The 17,985-nt window shown below is 37.1% G+C and overlaps 1 protein-coding gene across 4 annotated transcripts in view; it reads right to left on the bottom strand.

Annotated features, from left to right (window-relative positions):
• Positions 1 to 16,903, bottom strand: part of LOC122836148 (homeobox protein DBX1-B-like) — a 39,539-nt gene extending 22,636 nt beyond the window's left edge. The window contains exons 1-5 of one of the 4 annotated variants that reach the window (XM_044125868.1): positions 16,112 to 16,901; positions 14,853 to 14,992; positions 13,538 to 13,554; positions 13,215 to 13,394; positions 5,288 to 5,352 (exon numbers count right to left, since the gene is read on the bottom strand). The gene's annotated coding sequence lies outside the window, so the exon portion shown is untranslated. Of the gene's footprint in view, positions 1 to 5,287; positions 5,353 to 13,214; positions 13,395 to 13,537; positions 13,607 to 14,852; positions 14,993 to 16,111 lie in introns of all 4 variants that reach the window. The other 3 variants (XM_044125867.1, XM_044125869.1, XM_044125871.1) reach the window with 3 other exon arrangements.
• Positions 16,904 to 17,985: the final 1,082 nt, after the last annotated feature.

Genomic DNA, 17,985 nt, shown 5'->3' with positions numbered 1-17,985 from the left:
TCTACAAATTTATATTAACACAGCAAAAAAAAAAAAGTAACATCTAAATAGATGCAAAACATTTAATGTGAGGTGATAATCTTCAGAGAAACATTGAGTCAGAGACACCAACCGGACTGAGATCAGAACGGGACGCGTCTGGAGTTCAAATCCCCAACGGAGGAGGAACAAAAGCCTGAAAAATATGTAACCTTAGAATCAGGCACCTCTCTGTCCACCTGCGAGGACCCGAATGAGTCAGAACCAAGAGAACCCTGCAGATGTTCTACCCTGAAGATTAAAGCTCAACATCTGCATTCATAACAATCCTGCAAGATTTTCAGCACTTTGACTTATTCTCCTGTTGAATTAATTTCATTTCAGGCGCCTAAACATAAACAAAAACTCATAAAATTTTGCACATATATTGGTAGTGTGTGAAAAGGCCAAGCGGTTCTCCTGTTAAAGGCCCTCTAGTTTTCTTAGTATAACGTATAAATGTGAAATAAGTCAGCCATTTGTTCATTTGTGTAGCACATTTCAGCAACAAGGCATTTTAAAGGGCTTTATATCATAAAAACAGAACTCATAAAAATAGACAAATCTCTCCAAGAGAAGAAAAAAGTGTCCTAAAGGTATGCAAGTTGTAAAACCAACAGGACTTTAACGTGTTTATTGCAATTAATTAGTTACAATAGCTTTTAAGGAAATCATTTTTTATTTATTAATTTTTTTTGTATAAGAAAGGATTATGGGAGGAACGTTTGTATTCACGAGTTTCTGGTACATCCGTAAATCTGATGCACAATTGTACAATTCGCAAACGACTGACGACAAATAAGCTTCTCTTCCACTTGAGACTAATTTCTGCTCCTCAAATCGATCTGATTTGATGCTGGAAGGAACTTGAACTGTGCTCAGGTTGCGTTAAAAGGAATTAGCCTATCAGTGAAGATATTCAAGCCTAAATTAGCATCTCAATGTTAAACGTGTAGCTCCAGCACAAACGTCCCCAACGGTAACATCAGCATCGACAACAACACATTTATAAAGATCCACAAATAACCAAAGGTTCCTGAGCAGAACTCTGCAAAACTCTGATGGCTGAAGAACTTAAATAACAGATAAAAACAATCCATTTTTTTTATTCAATATTTCAGCATCACAGAGTTTTTGAATTGAAAATTTTGCTTCACTGAATGATTAAATAGCAATTAATTAATCACATACCCTGCAATTAACTCGATTAATTAATTTTAATCAAGTCCCATCACTATCTTATTTATACTACTTGGATTTTTTTTTTCAGTATTGTTAAAAATAATAGTAAATAATGAAGAAGTTGGGAAATGTTCTCCCTGGGAGTGTTGAGCCAGTTTAGCCATTTAATTCAAGACGGGGGAGAAATCTAAACGCTCTGGTTCCATCGGTAGATAAATTCACTCATAACAAGATATTTTTCACTTCTCAGCAAGACAGTAAATAAGATCTTAATATTGGTGAGGAAGTGCTAGTTGTACTGGCAGATTATTTCAGTATAACAAGACATTTTTCCCATGTTGGAAGTTAAATAATCTGCCTGTAAAACTGGAACTTTTTCATCAATATTAAGGAATTATTGACTTAAAAGAAGCTCCTGTATCTCAGTGAAAACGTTACTTATAAGTTAGATTAAAACTAGATCAAAAATAAAAAAGATTAATTATTATTATAAAGATGAGTCTATCCACAAAGCAAAGAGTGATCCAGGTGCAACTAACAGTTATTACAGTAATTGATTATTCTATTGATTATTTTGATGATTAACTGGATTAAAAAACAGACACATTTCATTTAAGCACTTAAGCCTTTTCAATACAATATTAGAAATACATGAGAAAATGCAAATAACTAAATTCATGCTTGAAATAAGAAAACAGCAGCGTTCCTTTATTGAATGTTTGATCATTCGTAGCAAAAGATGCATCTGCCGATAAATAAAAACTTGTAACATCAACATGTGAAAAGCTCAGCCCTTTCTGCTTGACTTGGCATCAAGTCACTGTAGTTTTTGGATTAACTGATTAACAATTGGACCATAAAAGGTGATTAATATAAATATTAATTTTTTTTTAGATAATTTGAATCAGGTTTAGCTAAAACCTCTGTTCTTTCAGAAATGTTGTGTTTTAGAGTCTGCATGTTAACGATTATTTGATTACTAAATTATCTGACAATTAGTTCATTAATCAATTAATTACAATTAATTGTTCCAACCCCATTTTCTTCAGCAAACAGTCTGGATCTCAATGCAACTCGACATTTTCAGTGAAAGTTGGTAAGTCTGGCCCTCAGAAGGTTCCTAAAATCTTACCAAGATTTTTTGGTTTCGTTTCCATCGCAAATATTAACTTTTCAGTTACTCTACAATTTAAAGTAACCATTTAAAACAAGACAAAACTAAAACGTAACCTTTAGCCATGATGTTTTAAGTATATGATCCATTAATATTGATGAAAAAGTTCCCTGGCAGATTATTGTACTTGTAGAAAAATGATCTGCCAGAGGAACTGGCACTTTTTCATAAATATTAAATATTATTGACTTAAAACAAGCTCCTATGCATTTGACAAAAGGTTACTTCTCAGTTTTGACTCATTTTAAGTGTAATAATGTATTTGCAGTAGAAACCTGACCCAAAGTACTTGGTAAGGTTTTGAGTTTTTGCAGTGTGCAGAGCAGATCTGATAAAAAAATAACTGATGAATTGATGTGCCTCCACTTGATACGTTTGTTAATGTGATACTTTAAAAAAGTCTTAAGATGGTATTTTGTCCGTCTGAAATGCAAGGACTTGGAAGGAGACAGACTATCTAATCTAAGTATTGAAAATTATCGCTTCTCTTATTTTGCTTCTCTTTAAACCTGAACCGACCTCCTGCCCTTCTCCCCCTTGCCTCTCTCACTCTGGATTAAACCCAAGCTGCAACCTTTGATTTTAACTTCATCTCTGCCTCTTGATCCCGCCGTCTGCACGAGCACGGAGAGCGCGAGGCGGATAAAGTGACTAGTCAGCTTCCTGCTGCTTCCCTCTCCTTGTTCTTTGTTGGCTTTCGGCCCTTTAGCCCGGCTCTCTGCTCCCGATCTGCGCACACACCAATGCGCACATGCACATGTTATGATATGCACGGCCTTGCACATGTAGCTGCGTGTGTGGGGTTTGATCTGGGTTCCTGCTGTACTCTATTGTGTCTGGGCAGGAAACAGCTAATCCAGTCAGATCCAACCCAGCCAGGGATCTGGTGCTCATATAGTCTGACAGGCAGGAGCTCCACTGTGGGAAACAGAAATCTATCCGTCACATCGCCGGCATCTGCTTCTGTCACCGTTCTCAGGAGGATGAAGAAACGAGAACGAGGGAAATTCAACTGTCCGAGAGCCGTTTGACTTCCATGATCCGGTGTAGAGGAGACCGATTCACATGGACGGGACATAAACTCAACTGAATCTGGTGTAATAATGTCTGTTTTTAATGTTGGGACCAATACCTAGTTTGGTAAACCTTTTACATAATATTTCTCATTTTATTCAAAGCTCAAAGACATAGATCAGGCATCTGTACTTTTTATGGCTATCGTCTATATTTTAAAGATTTCATATAAAAAAAATCATGTTTTTATTCTTGCATTTTAGTTTTTACTGCTTCTACAAAACAGCTGAAGGGCTTAAAAAAACATCACCAAACCGTCTTTTGGCAATAAGTTCATGTTTTTTGGTGTCTGGAAAATGAGCCGTTTCAAAAACCTCCCGTTACGTTTGACGGGCACTGCGCCGTTACCTAGCAACCCCGGCAGAACTCTGCCTGTTACCCAGCAACCCCGGCGGAACTCTGCCTGTTACCTAGCAACCCAGGCCGAGTTCCAGCATGTTTGGTGTCCAGGTATCATTACTGCGGTAATAATACCTGGATTATTACCCTAGGTATTATTACTGCATCTGCCGGTTTTCAGCATGGCTATGGATGGCAAGTAAAAGAATCGTCTTTTTCTACCGTCCAGCGTAGAAATTCCCAGATGTAAACAGTAACATGTCAGGATCCTCCTGACATCATGTTTGAAAGTGCCAAACATAAAGTCGACATGGAGTCCCACTGTGACAGTTTCCAACACTGACAGCTGAGGGCAGAACTTTACAGACGATATTCAAATCTCTCCAATGACTCATTTAAATCTCTATTCATAGAAAACTGAACACTTTCCATATTACAAGGAGGCCGACAGTCTTTGGAGAAAATCAGCACTGATGCTACAAACTTCATTATCACTGAAGAAAGAGTCAAAAGGACATTTTCATTTCCTGTTTTCAGATGTTTGAGCCCCCAGTGAGCGTGCATGGACACAACAGATTACGGTCATGGTGCCCACCAGGAGGGACATTCATGCCACTTCCTACTTCAGCTTTACTTGATAATTTCAGATGGACTAAAGTCAGCAGCTCACACACAGCCTGCAGAATAAAGGAGCAGCCAGGAGGATTTCCCCATTTTTTCCATATCAGGGCTCCTTTGAAAGCTTCGCCTATGAACTGAATGGGAGGTTCCACTGAATCCATTCACCTCAATGATCTGCTCACAATCAACCATATCTGTCATACATGGCTGGGCCAGAGAGACCAGACGGGAGGGCTGAGGGCGGGAGAAAGGCCTCAGTTTGTTGGTGAAGACATGAAAGAGAGAATAAAACAGCAACGGGAAGACAGAGCGGGCGGCCAGGTGCTGAAAACGGGTCAAAGCCACAAAACTTTAATGGGTTTTTATCAGAGTCGGATAGTAATTTACTCAATGACATTCACTTGAGTAACTTTTTTGTACTTTTAGGAGTATTTTTACCACACTGTACTTTTTACTTTTACTTGAGTAATTTTATTATGAAGTATTTTTTTACTATTGAGTAAAATTTCTGGATTTTCTGCCAGAAATTTTCTGAATGAAAAACAAACATGTTTTAACCAAAAATCCACCAGACACAAACACGCTCCTGCAGCTTTTGTTAAAGTTTCCTAAGTTTTTTATTGAAGAAAACTGATTTGGAAAAATATTTCTAGTCTGATTTTGCTATTTTCTGTTACTCAGATGAATTTTGTCCATGAAATACAAAAATTTCTACTTATTTTGGTCCGTCTGATGATGTAATTTTTAAATATTAAATGATAATTTGATCAGTTACTCAGTTCGTCAGTAGACTTTTTACCAAATACGTTTTTACTTTCTCCAGGGTAAAGTAGTGCTGGTTTTAGGTTTACTCTTAAATGTTTAGGCAGATTCTCCCACCTGAGCTGTGGATCTCTGCAGCTCCTCCAGTTACCATGGCCTTTCCCAGCTGGTCATCAGCCACACTGTAAAACAGAATAAGTAGACTTTACTTAAAAAATGTATGCAAATTCATTGCCTCAAAAATAAAAAAACATCAAGTTTTAAAAACTTGAAATGTTAGAGCAAGCTGTTAACTTTACACACCTTTAAATTGATAATTCTGAGTGACTTAACTGCACTGTAAAACCTAATTAAGTATTTTTTTTACTTAAAATTCTGTATATTGAAAGAGAACATGTTTGGAACCATGTAAATCACTCAGAATATATATATATATATATATATATATATATATATATATATATATATATATATATATATATATATATATATATATATATATATATATATAAACTTTACATTTCTCATGGTTATATTTGTATTTACCAATATTTAACACTTTGAAAGGAGTAGCTGACAGCACATAACAAATTTCCACTTAGGAATCAATAAAGTATTTTCCATTTGATTAATGATTTAGTTCCTAAACATGTTTCATTTATTTTTAAATCAACTACAGAGTTTAAAGTGTTTGTCACTGATACAATTTCTAATTTTTGACCTTAACCTGCGAGGAAATGTGTCTTCTCAAAGATTTTCCTCAAAGGTTGCATTTATTTTACTTTATCTGATTCCTTTTCTTCACTTTAAAGTTTTGTATTTTTAATGGAATGAGGTCCACACTGTCGCAGTGTGAACACACACACACACACACACACACACACACACACACACACACAGCTGCTGTATTAGAAAGCCAGCAACGAGTGGTGGGACACAGGACGGTCTTTAGTTCTGCCTTTTCAGCACCAGACAGTAATGGTTTCGATTTACCATGGGCTTTACCAGCATGGCCGCACGCCCATGGTGAGTGATCCTTTACTTAAGGGGTGATTTCATGGGGGTCCGTCCGGAGAAAGAGGGGAAGCTAATGTGGAAATCCCTGCCTCCCTCCCAGGTCCAGGTGCTTCTTCGCTCCACCGCTCATCAAAGTCCAACCTCAGGGTTTTTATTTCTGACCTTCCACCTGTTTGTTGTTATCACACCGATTCCAGAAGCGTCTCTCCACCGACAGATGAACAGAAGCAAATAAATATGATTCTGCAGATTCTTCAAGTTTCATTTCAAATATTTGCTTGTTTAGATGTTTATATTAGCAGCCAGCGCTGAGCCCACACTGCATAGACAATAATGTCTGACCTGTTTGTTACAGGTTGGACATTATTAATCGCATAATTACATGACATCCCACAAACTCGCTCTTCAGAATAAATCCTTGGATCATCTGCTGCCAGATGATGGGTCATTTTTAAAGGTGACCTATTATGCTTCATTGAACTACCTAGCAACGATAGGGTAACAATAGAACGCTGCCGGGGTTGCTAGGTAACGGGGAAGCGCCTGCTGAATTTTGACGGTACATTACAGAGGTTTTTTAAACTGCTCATTTTCCAAACACCAAAAAAAACCAAAACATTTATTTGCTGCCAAAAAACATTTTGATTAGTTTTTTTTCAAGCACTTGGAAGTGTGAAAAGTGTTTGGAGGGTCTTGAGATCTTCAGGAGTGCATCAACATCGTGGACTTTAAAATTTTGAAGGATGCAGAACATTTCTGTAGCCAGGCGGAGATGCTTTTGTCATTTCTGCTGTAGTAGCTTAGCGTCCTCGGTGAGAAGGAGGTAAATCCATGATTTAAGCCCATTTTTGGCTTTTGCAGTATTTCTTTCAGTTGCAGGTTTAGTTTTGTTCCACTTCATCTTGTGTTTGCTGATGATCTCAACTTCAAGTTTGTGTTGCTCACATATCTGGATAGATGCGAACACGAGCATGATTGACAGCGTTAAGACCCTCCCCCTGGCTCTGACTGGTTGTTTCAGAAATGAAGCAGTTCATTTCTGCAGACAGACACAGAGAAGCTTGATTTTTTCCCCCACAGATTATCTCATGTTAAACTATTTCGGCATAGTGTTTTAAAAAATATTCATTTATAAAAGTTACATGCTGCAACTTTAATTGGTGCTATTTAAATAATTAAAATGAACTAAACTTTAATCGGACTCAACATTTTCATCGTCACATACATATTTCAGGTTCGTCTTTAGAGTAAAATGTAAAAAATGTTTTATTCACTTCGATGTGTGTGTGTGCGTGTGTGTGTGTGTGTTTGTGTGCGTCGGCCTCCCTGCATCTCTAATCCTTGAAATTGAGTGAAGACCATGAAAACCCTCCATCCTGCGGCACTCGGCCATATGTCCGATAGAGCTGCTTTCTCCTCAGATTATCACTCACATCATTTATTTAAGCGCCGTTTCTCCCTCCTTTCAAGTTCTTTTTGTGTTCGTGTAATTGCTGCTTTTCTCATGAAAACAACAGAAAACAAGGGAAAGCAATCGTACGTGACCAGCAGCGTCTTTAACGTCCTTATCTCCATTTTCCCCGGAGAGCCTAAACCCAGCGATGTCAAGTGAGTTTTGTTAAACGTTTAACGACATCTTAAAAGTTTCATTAGCCACATTGTGAGCTGTTAATCAAGAAAGGCCATCTGTTGGTGTTCTTTCTGCAGAGGTTTTCCTCTCTGGAACCGAAAACTGGAATCAGAGGCAACATGTAGCACAGAAGTGCTGGGAAAACTTCTTTTACCTAGAATTTCATGTTTAGACTGGTCATGTTTTATTCAAAGTATGAACTGTTTAGTAAATGTAAAAATAAAAACACCAGAACAGGTGTGATGCATCTCATCCCTTCAGTTTATTGGCAGTAATACATTTTGTTTTATACTGGAGTAATACAAAAAAATGAGAGAAAATTTAATAAGATTAGGTTAATCTTACAAATTAAAACAGCCCAAATTAAAACTTCTGCAGCACAAACGAAGTGCAACTGATTGACACCATTTTTCGTTGTGGGCTGGCTGGTTGACCTTTAATGACCCTTTATTAATATCTTTAAAATGATAGAGGTACAAATGTAAAATGTTTCCACTCCGCAGAGCTGCCCTCCCCTACCCAGCTCCTTCAGACTAGCCAGCAGTAATTAGCAAACACCTGGTGGAACTGCTCATCAGCAGAGCTCATTATAGGAGCTACTTCTCAAAGCAACACTGATAAAATGTTGAAGGGTTAATAGAGGAACCGTGTTGTGATCACTTCATGAAGGCAGAGTTTCAGAGAGAGCAGGAGCTTCTTAAAGAAACAGCGGCCCAATTTCGAGGTGTTGAGTTATGAAGTCAAATTTCTTTTCAGCCGTATACATTTTATAACAACAGAAGGTAACAGTTACTCGATTGTCCAATAAAACGGAACTTTATGCCTTCAAAATACATAATACTGCCCCTCTGAAGGTGGCATTTATTTAGCGTTTTTAGCTAAAAAGTATTGTGCTAGGACGAGGCCGTTTTCTAGCTGAATCAAAATTTGTGTATTTTGCAAAACTGCAATGGAAACACTTTTTCCACATCATGAGTCACATGATCAACAACAGGTTGTTACTACTGGCAGAAAAGACAAAGAACATGACAGGAAGTGGTAGGTTGATTATATTTTAATAACTTCTAATGTGAACAAACTTATTCATGTGTGACTTTAATTGCATTTATTTAAACAACATATTTGCAAAATTGTGTTTTCCAATTACAAATGTGTCCAAATCTCTGATAACGTTAATAAGAAACACTTACGCAACTGTGGTGCTTCCATAAAATAAGAAATTTTATTAAAATCACACTCCAATAAGCTTGCTCACACAATCATTAAAAACCACAGCGACAAAGATGTAAACAGTTACATGAGGTCCTTCATAATTCAGCCAATTAGCCATTAGCTAATGCTAATTATCTATCAGCCAATCAGGGAAGAAGATATGCCTCTTTTCAGGCTTATGCGGCATTTTGGGGATGTTGTTTATATTTTACAGAAAACCAATGGATTCAACTTGTGCAACATTACCCACAACTGCAACCTGCACCCGCAAAAAAACAAAATCCATTTCACTACCACTTCCTGTTTTCTTTGTCGTTTTCACCAGTAGTAACATCCAGCTGTTGATCATGTGACTCCTGTGATACGGAAAATTCTTTCCATATGCCTGAAAAACCACTTTGTAATCTTAGAACATTAGTTTTGTCTTCCAGAAATTGCCATCTTTTCATTAAACAAATATATAATATCTTCATAATTTCAATTTGTGCAACTCTGAGGTAAATTGAACATAAACCTCAGATGGCGAAGCCGCTTCTTTCAAAGCTGAATGAAGGCGGAAGATTCAAACCCACATCTCCATCTCTGTATTCCTGCTGTCGCCTCTGGTTTGATGAAGGTTTGATGGAGGTTTTTGTAGAAAGCGTTGTTAGCCGCGCTAAGCCGCCCTGAGCCGGCTGATTATTCCCTGAAGGGTCGCCGCGCTTTGAAGCTCCACATTCATCCGCCTCTTTCTCCTCCATCGGCGTCTGCGTCCCGCTCGCAGCTCAAACCCGATGATGTAAAGTGGCAGAGGAGGAGGGGATTTAAATTACAGCGCCGTCTTTCTTTCTCGTTGTATTTAATGGGTGTTACTGTGGGAGACCCGAAGCACAGAGGAGCTGCGAAGGCCGATCCCTCTGAGAGGCCGATTCTTGAGTTTTTAATTAAAGCGAACAGAAGGATCTGAACGAGACTCTCGTCTCCGAGTCGCAGCGCAGAGCTGCAAAACCGAGAGGCTGTTTACAGATAAATCCATTAACAGTTTTCATTAATCAATTAACTCATTCATGGAGAATAAAAAGGATAATTAACTCCTGGTCAAAGGGCCGCGGCAGCTCCACTGAGAGGGGTCACCCTTTTTCAAACTGTTGCTTTGCTGCAGGAACTTAATGTGCTCCTTCTTTAGAAATTTAGATTGGCTTGACAAGACAACGGTGCTAAAAAATAGTTTTCTGTTTTTTTCTTTTTTACATTTTGTCTGTACAGGACTGTTAAGGAGAAAAGAACTGATATAGATAGGAAAGATTAAAAAGATTTAACACAAAATGACAGAAAACCTGAGAAAGTAAAATAAAATGATTTAAGAGTAAAAGCAACAAAAAAGGCTGAAACTGTATTTCTTTTTTATGCTCTATTTTGTTGATATTATATTAAGTGTATCAATAAGTACATATGCAAAATAAGAATTTTATATTGTAATTTGTTTGATTGGCTCTAATAAAAATATTTTGACAAAAATAACAATAAATGATGATACGAACAATTTCAGATTGGATTTGTCTTAATTTTTGCCTCATAAGGCAGAAAACTGAGAAAAAAAGAGGAAAAGTTATTATTAATGAATGCAGAGAATTACATTCAGAAATTAAATATTACAGCCAAAATGTAAAATAAAACTACAGCCAATAGCTGTTGTTGGGTTTGTTTGTTTATTGGTTGCATTAAAATGTTTTATTCCTGTTTTTCTTTTGTTTGTTGTTATTTTGGTATTAATTTCTAAAAGAATGAAGCAAAAACATTTTTACATTTCATTTTGTTTGTTTTTTCCTGTTCTTTATTTTATGGCTTTGATTTTCAACAATATTTTTATCTGTTTTATTTTCTAACTGTTTTTAAATTATCTTTAGTATTTATTCTGTTTTATAGTTTTTCACATTCATTTTTTTTATTTCTCTTCTAAAACATATATTTGTAAATATTGTCTCTTGATTTTATTTGATCTGCATGGCTCAGTTTTTTTATTGTGCTTTTTGTAAAATATTGAGGTTTTCTGACTTTTTTACTTATTTCTTATTTTATTTTGCTTTACGTGATAAAATTGTACTTTTTGCATTTTTGTTGCTGTTTATTTGCTAGAAATGCTCTTGAGATTTTCTTTTTTCTTTTTAGCAACATCTTTATCTGCATTTTCTGAAACATTTATTTATTCTTTGGTTTTTTAAACTTATTTTAAATGCATTTAGATTTCTCCATTTTTTTATTTAAAATTTTTCTGGTTTATGTTTTCTTTTCTTCATCTAAAAATGTTCTCTCTTCAGATACTTTGACATTTTCTCTTCTCAGGTTCTTTTATGTCAAGCTGTAAAGTTTCTGCTTGAATTTGCAGATATTTTTGCTCTCGTTTGTTGCTGTTGGGTTTGAGTATCCAGCCTCTTTTGAGGCCCGATTTCAGCCGCTATAAAAGAAGCAGTGAGGCGAAGTGGAGGGCAACGAGCGATCGGCTTCTTCTTCTACCTGAGAGCAAACACACATCGCAGCAAAGCGCCGTCAAGTGCAGCTGAGAGGGGCTGCAGAGGGGCAGCAACAATGGGCCCCCCGGGCTGCAGTGTGACCCCTGGGAGTCTATCATTCAAAAAAGGGTTAGTCTATCATTCACACACTCTGAACAGATTCACGAGGCCAGGACAGGCAGTTCTTTATCACAGAGGGGAGGAGGAGGAGTCAGGAGGTGGAAGTACGTTTCCACAGAGAATTAAAGCTGAATCAGCTTCAGAGCAGAGAGCAGGTACAAAACGCTCAAACGTGTCGGACTCTGTGAATCCTGCAGACGCGAATGGGCCGAGAGCCGTCGTCATTCCATCCAAGAGTCACTTTAGTTTTCAAGTAGCACAAACAAATATTTCTGAAAATACAGTATTTTAATTTCAAAACCGAATAACAACACTGAAAAAACACAAAATCTTTCCGAGTATTTGGTGGAAATATTTTAGTACACTACAGGGTTTCCCCCAGAAAACTTGCTGAGCCCGTGGGTCGGGGCGCCGAGGCGGTCCACCATGTTTCTGTAAGAAAAGATGTTAAACCAGTCCTCAAGGGCCGCTGTCCTGCAACTTTAAGATGTTCCTCTGCTGCACCAGCTGAACAGAATAATTAGGTCATTGAGGCTCTGGAGGACTGATCTACACCAGGAGGAGGAAATTAATCCATTTCATTCCAGTGTTTTGTATTGTGGCACATCTAAAAACTGCAGGACAGCGACTGGAGGTCTGGAGTTTGACACCCCTTTGTTAGGTTGACAGGAAATGTAAAAATATTACTGGGTAATTTTATGTTACATCGCCAATGAAACAATATTTAAATCCACAACTAGTCTTAGAAACAACTAATTAAAAAAATACAATTAAAATGAATATCAGTTATTTTCACTTCTGTTTAGTCCAAATTAAGTCAGCAGCTCCATAAGGCCCCCCAGGGCTTCAGGGGCCAATAAAGGCTAAGATTTTAACACAGACCACAGATACATAAATGCAACATTTGTTTTATTATCAAAGCTGCTAAATTTGATTTAATGGTTTCAGGATACAAATATTTAAAGATTTTAAATTGTTTAACATTTAATTGTAATATTTTAAGGAGCTGACAAATTTACTTAGTAAAGGTTCAAAGAACAACATTCATAGTTAGATTGTTGTGTTACCATAGCAACAATCTGATGCTGTGAGTTCATTCTTTGAGTTTGAGCTCTGTTTGTTCAGAAATACAAATTAGTAAACTGCGATTATAACTTGCTTTTTAGGATTGGCCATTTTAACTACTCCCCTTCTCCCAGATTTAACTAAATCTAACACAGAAGCTGTTAGAGGTGCTGATGTTTTTAGCAGCAAGAGGGGCCCCTACGTCAAATTCTGCTCCAGGCCTCATAAAGCCTTGGACCGGCCCTGCAGGATGAGTTAAATCCGCTGCACTGCGCAGAGATGAGCAAAAGGGGAAATTTAATTCAATGCTGCTAATGTAGCTTTAGTAGCTCTAACATTTCCTGTCTGTTGAGTTTTTAACAAGGGGACACAGAAACTATGTTGGTTGGTCCAGTTTACGGACCAGGTTCACATAGAACTGCACAACCAGAGCTAAAGCGGTGGGGTTTAAACTCCTGCCTTGATCAAAAACTCTCACACCTCCTTTCACTCAAACTGGACACACACTGACCTGTCTGGAAATTTACATCAATCCTCTGTGCGGTTAAATCAGTTGGATTTTGTTGCCTTCATTTTGTTTTGTCTCTTTTAGGACAATCAGGACGTTTCCACGCTCAGTCCCGGTCCCTCGTCCTGCAGCCCGTGGTTCCTGTTTCCAGGGTCGGTGTGAGTGTTGAGATGCCACACAGAGCTGTGACGAAAGGAGCAAAATACAGACATTTCACACACACACTGACACACACTCACACAGCAGTTTTTCAGCTCATTAGGCAGACGGTGGCGTGGATAATCAGGTTTTATATGGATGCTGCGAGGTCATTATGATCTAATTACCTTTAGTGGGTATTCAGCTGGGCAGAGAGGGAGGAGGAGGAGGAAGGAAGGAGGAAGGACGGTGCACATCTCAGAGAAGAGACAGAAAAAAACACAATGTCAGCTGTGGCATCTCTGATGCATCTAAAGCAGAAAGTTTTGTTTTCAGGAAATGTGGCACTTTGATGGGAATCCAAATTGGTTTATGTTTCTTTTTTTTTATTTAAACTCTCAGAAAAATCTGAAAAATTAAGTACTTTCTGGTACTTTATAACTTTTCTCTGATCCTCCTGATTGTATTCAGGTTTTCTGTGCTGAAACATTTTTATTTTTATTCGTTCATGCTGCCAATAAGGTGATTAAAAAAATAGAAAACTCTGACAGAAAGCTGGAACTGATGCAGAAACTTATCATGGCTGAACAGCAGAAGGAAAAAAACTCTTTGGTTGGTAAAATCAAGACAACGTTCTCCATTACACACTGAAGTAAGATCCCTGCACTGTAAAAAAACATTGGCTGACTCAACTTGGCTCTAGTTTCATTGTTGCCTGCTCTGTAACGATAAATCGACTTAAGTGCACAAAGTTAAGTTTAGGTTAAATATAAAAATGTGAGTGAATTTATGGAGCACATTTCTGCCATGAATGAAAGAATAAAAGCCCAACAGGAAGATAACTAAGAGTTTTAAAGTCAGGATTACGAGAAAAAAAGTCAGATTTTTTTGACGGAGTCTCATAATCATGACTTTGATTATCAGATACTTATTTATCCCATAATTGTGACAAAATCTCCTATTTGTGACTTTGAAAGTTGAAACTATGGCTTGTATCTCAAATGATGACTTGATATCATCATTATAACTGAATCCCATAATTATGAGTATAAAAGTACATTACAGCTCACAATTATGACTGAAAGTAGAAATTATAACTTTGTATCTCAAAATTATGACTTTTTATGTCATTACTACGACTGAAACTCATAATTGTAACTTTTAAAGTCAAAATTATAAATTATTATTTCTTAGTTATGATCTTGAAAGTCAAAATTATGACTGAAAGTGGAAATTAGAATTTTGTATCTCAAAATTATGACTGAATGTCATAACTGAGAATTTGAAAGTCAAAAATATGACTTTATATCTAATAATTATGACTTTAAAACTCATATTTATGCCTTCCTGTTGGGCTTTTATGATTTCTTTCATGATCTTCACATGAACTCCAGGCTAGCAGGGAGGAAAAGTTAGATCACATTTCTGTTTTCAGACAATCGGAGCCCCAGTGTGACGCAGAGAGCTGGTTAAATTCCACGCTGCATACATGGGGGTCCAAACCTTTTGTCGCAGCGTGTTAAACGGGTTAAAGAGTGCTGTCCTGGAGCCACCAGTGTGTGTCCTGGTCAGCGTGCGTGCATAAAGGAGTCCATATGGCACTGGTCAGTCGGCCGCAGCTCCCAGCCAGGAGGTCCGGCCGACTGCCAATCAAACAGAGACGGAGAATAAATAATGAGCGGGAGGCGGCCACACAGTCAAAGATGGTACAATATGCAAAAACAACATAAAGCAAACGTATTAAATGTCCCAACTATTTTCCAAAATTCATATTTTTCATGTTTTTGTTTGTCTGTTTGGGTCTCAACTCAAAAACCAGTAAAAAAAAAAAAAAAAAAAAAAAACACCCAGGGTTTTTTTTTTGTCAATAAGTTCATGTTTTTGGTGTCTAAACCTTTGTAATGCAATGTCACAAATCAGCAGGCACGGCCTGTCGCCTAGCAACCCAAGTGAAGCCCAGCCCATTGCCTAGCAACCCAATTTTAGCTAGTAGAGTTTTCATGTTTCTGTATTTTACTTGAGTATTTATTTTTCTGATGACTTTTTATGATCACTCCCTGCATTTTAAAGAAGATCTGTTATGCAAAATTCTTTTTTTTGCATGTTTTTACTTCCATTTGGAGGTCTACTGCTTCTAAAAGCAGTTCAAACACTCAAAATAAATCAATAAATCAATAAATAAATAACATTTTATTGTTTTTTGCATGTAGCTAAAGCATTTTGGTGTCTGTAAAATGAGCTGTTTCAAAAACCATCAAATGTAGTGTGACATTTAACCAGTATCCATATCTATTATTTGACATTTAGTTTGCTTTTATTTTGTCACATTCATCTAATGATATGTTTATTTTTTTGCCTTTCTTAACATTGAACTGTATCCCAATTTTTAAACTTCTTTTCTTATTTTGTATATTTTCCTCTCAGTCTAATAACCAGATTTCCCTTTCTTATGTCATTATTTAGATCTTTTTACTCTCTTATTTTTATTTTCAGTGTCTTACGTTTTATCATCCCGAACTTATGTTTTCTTTTTAACTTGCTTATTATTTTTTTGTTGATTTCCTAGCTAATTTAAATGCAACACTTTTCCGTTTTAGTCTGCTTCTAGTACGTTTCTATCTCTGCTGATCCAAAATTTGCAGACAAATCCACAGAAATCCTTTCGCCTCATTCAATTCTACCCACAACAAACGCATGAATTTGATCCCAAAATGAGATTCTTTTCAGAATAAACGGTAACTATCGTGTGTGTGCTTCCAAACCTTTGCATTAATCTTTTATAACAGCACTTGAAGCTCATGTCTCCTCGCTGGAATTCTGTTTATCTTCTCAAACGTTCAGCAGCTCAAACAATGCGGCTCCTCTGCAAACCAAAGGCCTCCTAATGACTCCATTCTCTTCGTTGATTTTCATCCGTTTGGATCCTTTGGGGAGCGTTTGGCACATTCGATCAGGAGATTAGGGGCGAAAACCTGAAAATGGTGGAAGAGGCGCAAGAAAAGCGGCTTTTGGAGGTTTCCCGACAGAGGGCAGGGTGTGTGGTCAGGTCTTCAAGTGCTACTTCACCGCTGCTCTCAGTCGTTTGGCAGGATTGGAGATCCAGATGAAGCTTCTTTTGAGTCCAGAGTTCAGCATTATGTCACGTTAAAGGAATTCGGACAGAATCTGGACGGGCTCAGCTGCCACTAACCCGCTGACCTCAGTTAGAGCTCCGAACCCGCCTGGAGGCTAGTTAGCATTAACATTAGCTTAAATTTACCTAACGGGTTGTTTAGTGGTTTGTTTCCAGGTAATCTTGATAATTTATTCATAATCAGTCACCAACAGACAGAATCATAACAAATCTTCTTCTGAATGGATTTCAGCTTAATTTGGTTGGAAACAACCCGACGGCTTTGAAACCTGAGCAACAGCCCAACTTCCCCCTTTTACCGTAATGGCAGTAACTGTAGAATTGCGCAAATTGAAATTATGAAAAATAAATTCTCTTAATGGAAGCATGACAATTTTGGGTGAAAAAACTAAAATTTTTTGATAAAAAGTTGTTGCATTGGGAAGAGGTGGTTTTTCAGCCGCGTTGAAATGGATGTGTTTAGCTAAAATGTAATGGAAACGCTCCCCCACCAGTCACGTGATCAACAGATACTACTGGCGAAAACCGAAGACAACAGAAAATAGTCTTCATGGCTTTTAGTTTTTTCTCCGATGATATTAGATTTTGTCACAATTTATTCATGTTGTACTTTTTACTAGAGTAATTTTAATGTGAAGCATTACTCTTACGAGTAAAATTTCTGGTTACTATTGACCGAGTAACTTCCGTGAAAGAAGAAAAATGCATCACATTGGATAAATTTTTCTTTACCATAGCTGAATTAAAACCTGTTTCTATTCATTTGAAATGATGTATGTTGTGAACAGAGTCGATTAAAGCTGCCTGATTAAACTCAGGACATCCGAGTTAATAATTTAAGAAATTACAACAAAACCAGAATTTTGAAGTTTGAGAGTTTTTTTGTCTGGTGTGCCATGAGAAACAGATCTTTATGAAAAGAAAACGTTGCCAGCCTATAAAACTGGAATGAGAAACCAATGAGGGATAAGGCTGCTAGGTTAGTGAAAAACATTTGCAACCGAATATTAAAGAATAAAGAACGTAATTATAATATAAAAAATGTGCATATCACGAAAGAATGTGCATACGAAGATAAAACTGAAACCAAAATGTTATAAAATAATACATTAAAAGCGATCAGTGATAAATGTTTCAAGAAATTAACCTAGTTTTTTCCTGAGCGCTCCAATGGTTGGCTGTGACGTTTGGCGACATCTAGCGGTGACATTGCAAACTGCAACCAACCTGGGTCTCACCATTACCTGATAGTTTACACTTTTTTTTTCCCTAAATGAGCAGCAGGAATGATTCGAGCAAATGAATCTTGATGCAAACGCAAACTATCTAGGCATTTAGTGCTGTAACTAATGATTATTTTACCAATCGATTAATAGGATTAAAAAATATTGGCATATTGTACAATTTTTTTTTTCAACCTCAAAATATAATACAATTTTATAAAGATTAAATGTTGCAAATATCCAAATTTTAAAAACATTTAGTTAAACTTCCTCTTCAGGA

The sequence above is a fragment of the Gambusia affinis genome, linkage group LG08 (assembly GCF_019740435.1).
Source record: "Gambusia affinis linkage group LG08, SWU_Gaff_1.0, whole genome shotgun sequence".
In the NCBI taxonomy this organism is placed as follows: Eukaryota; Metazoa; Chordata; class Actinopteri; order Cyprinodontiformes; family Poeciliidae; genus Gambusia; species Gambusia affinis.
This window is presented reverse-complemented; position numbering and strand designations above follow the sequence as displayed.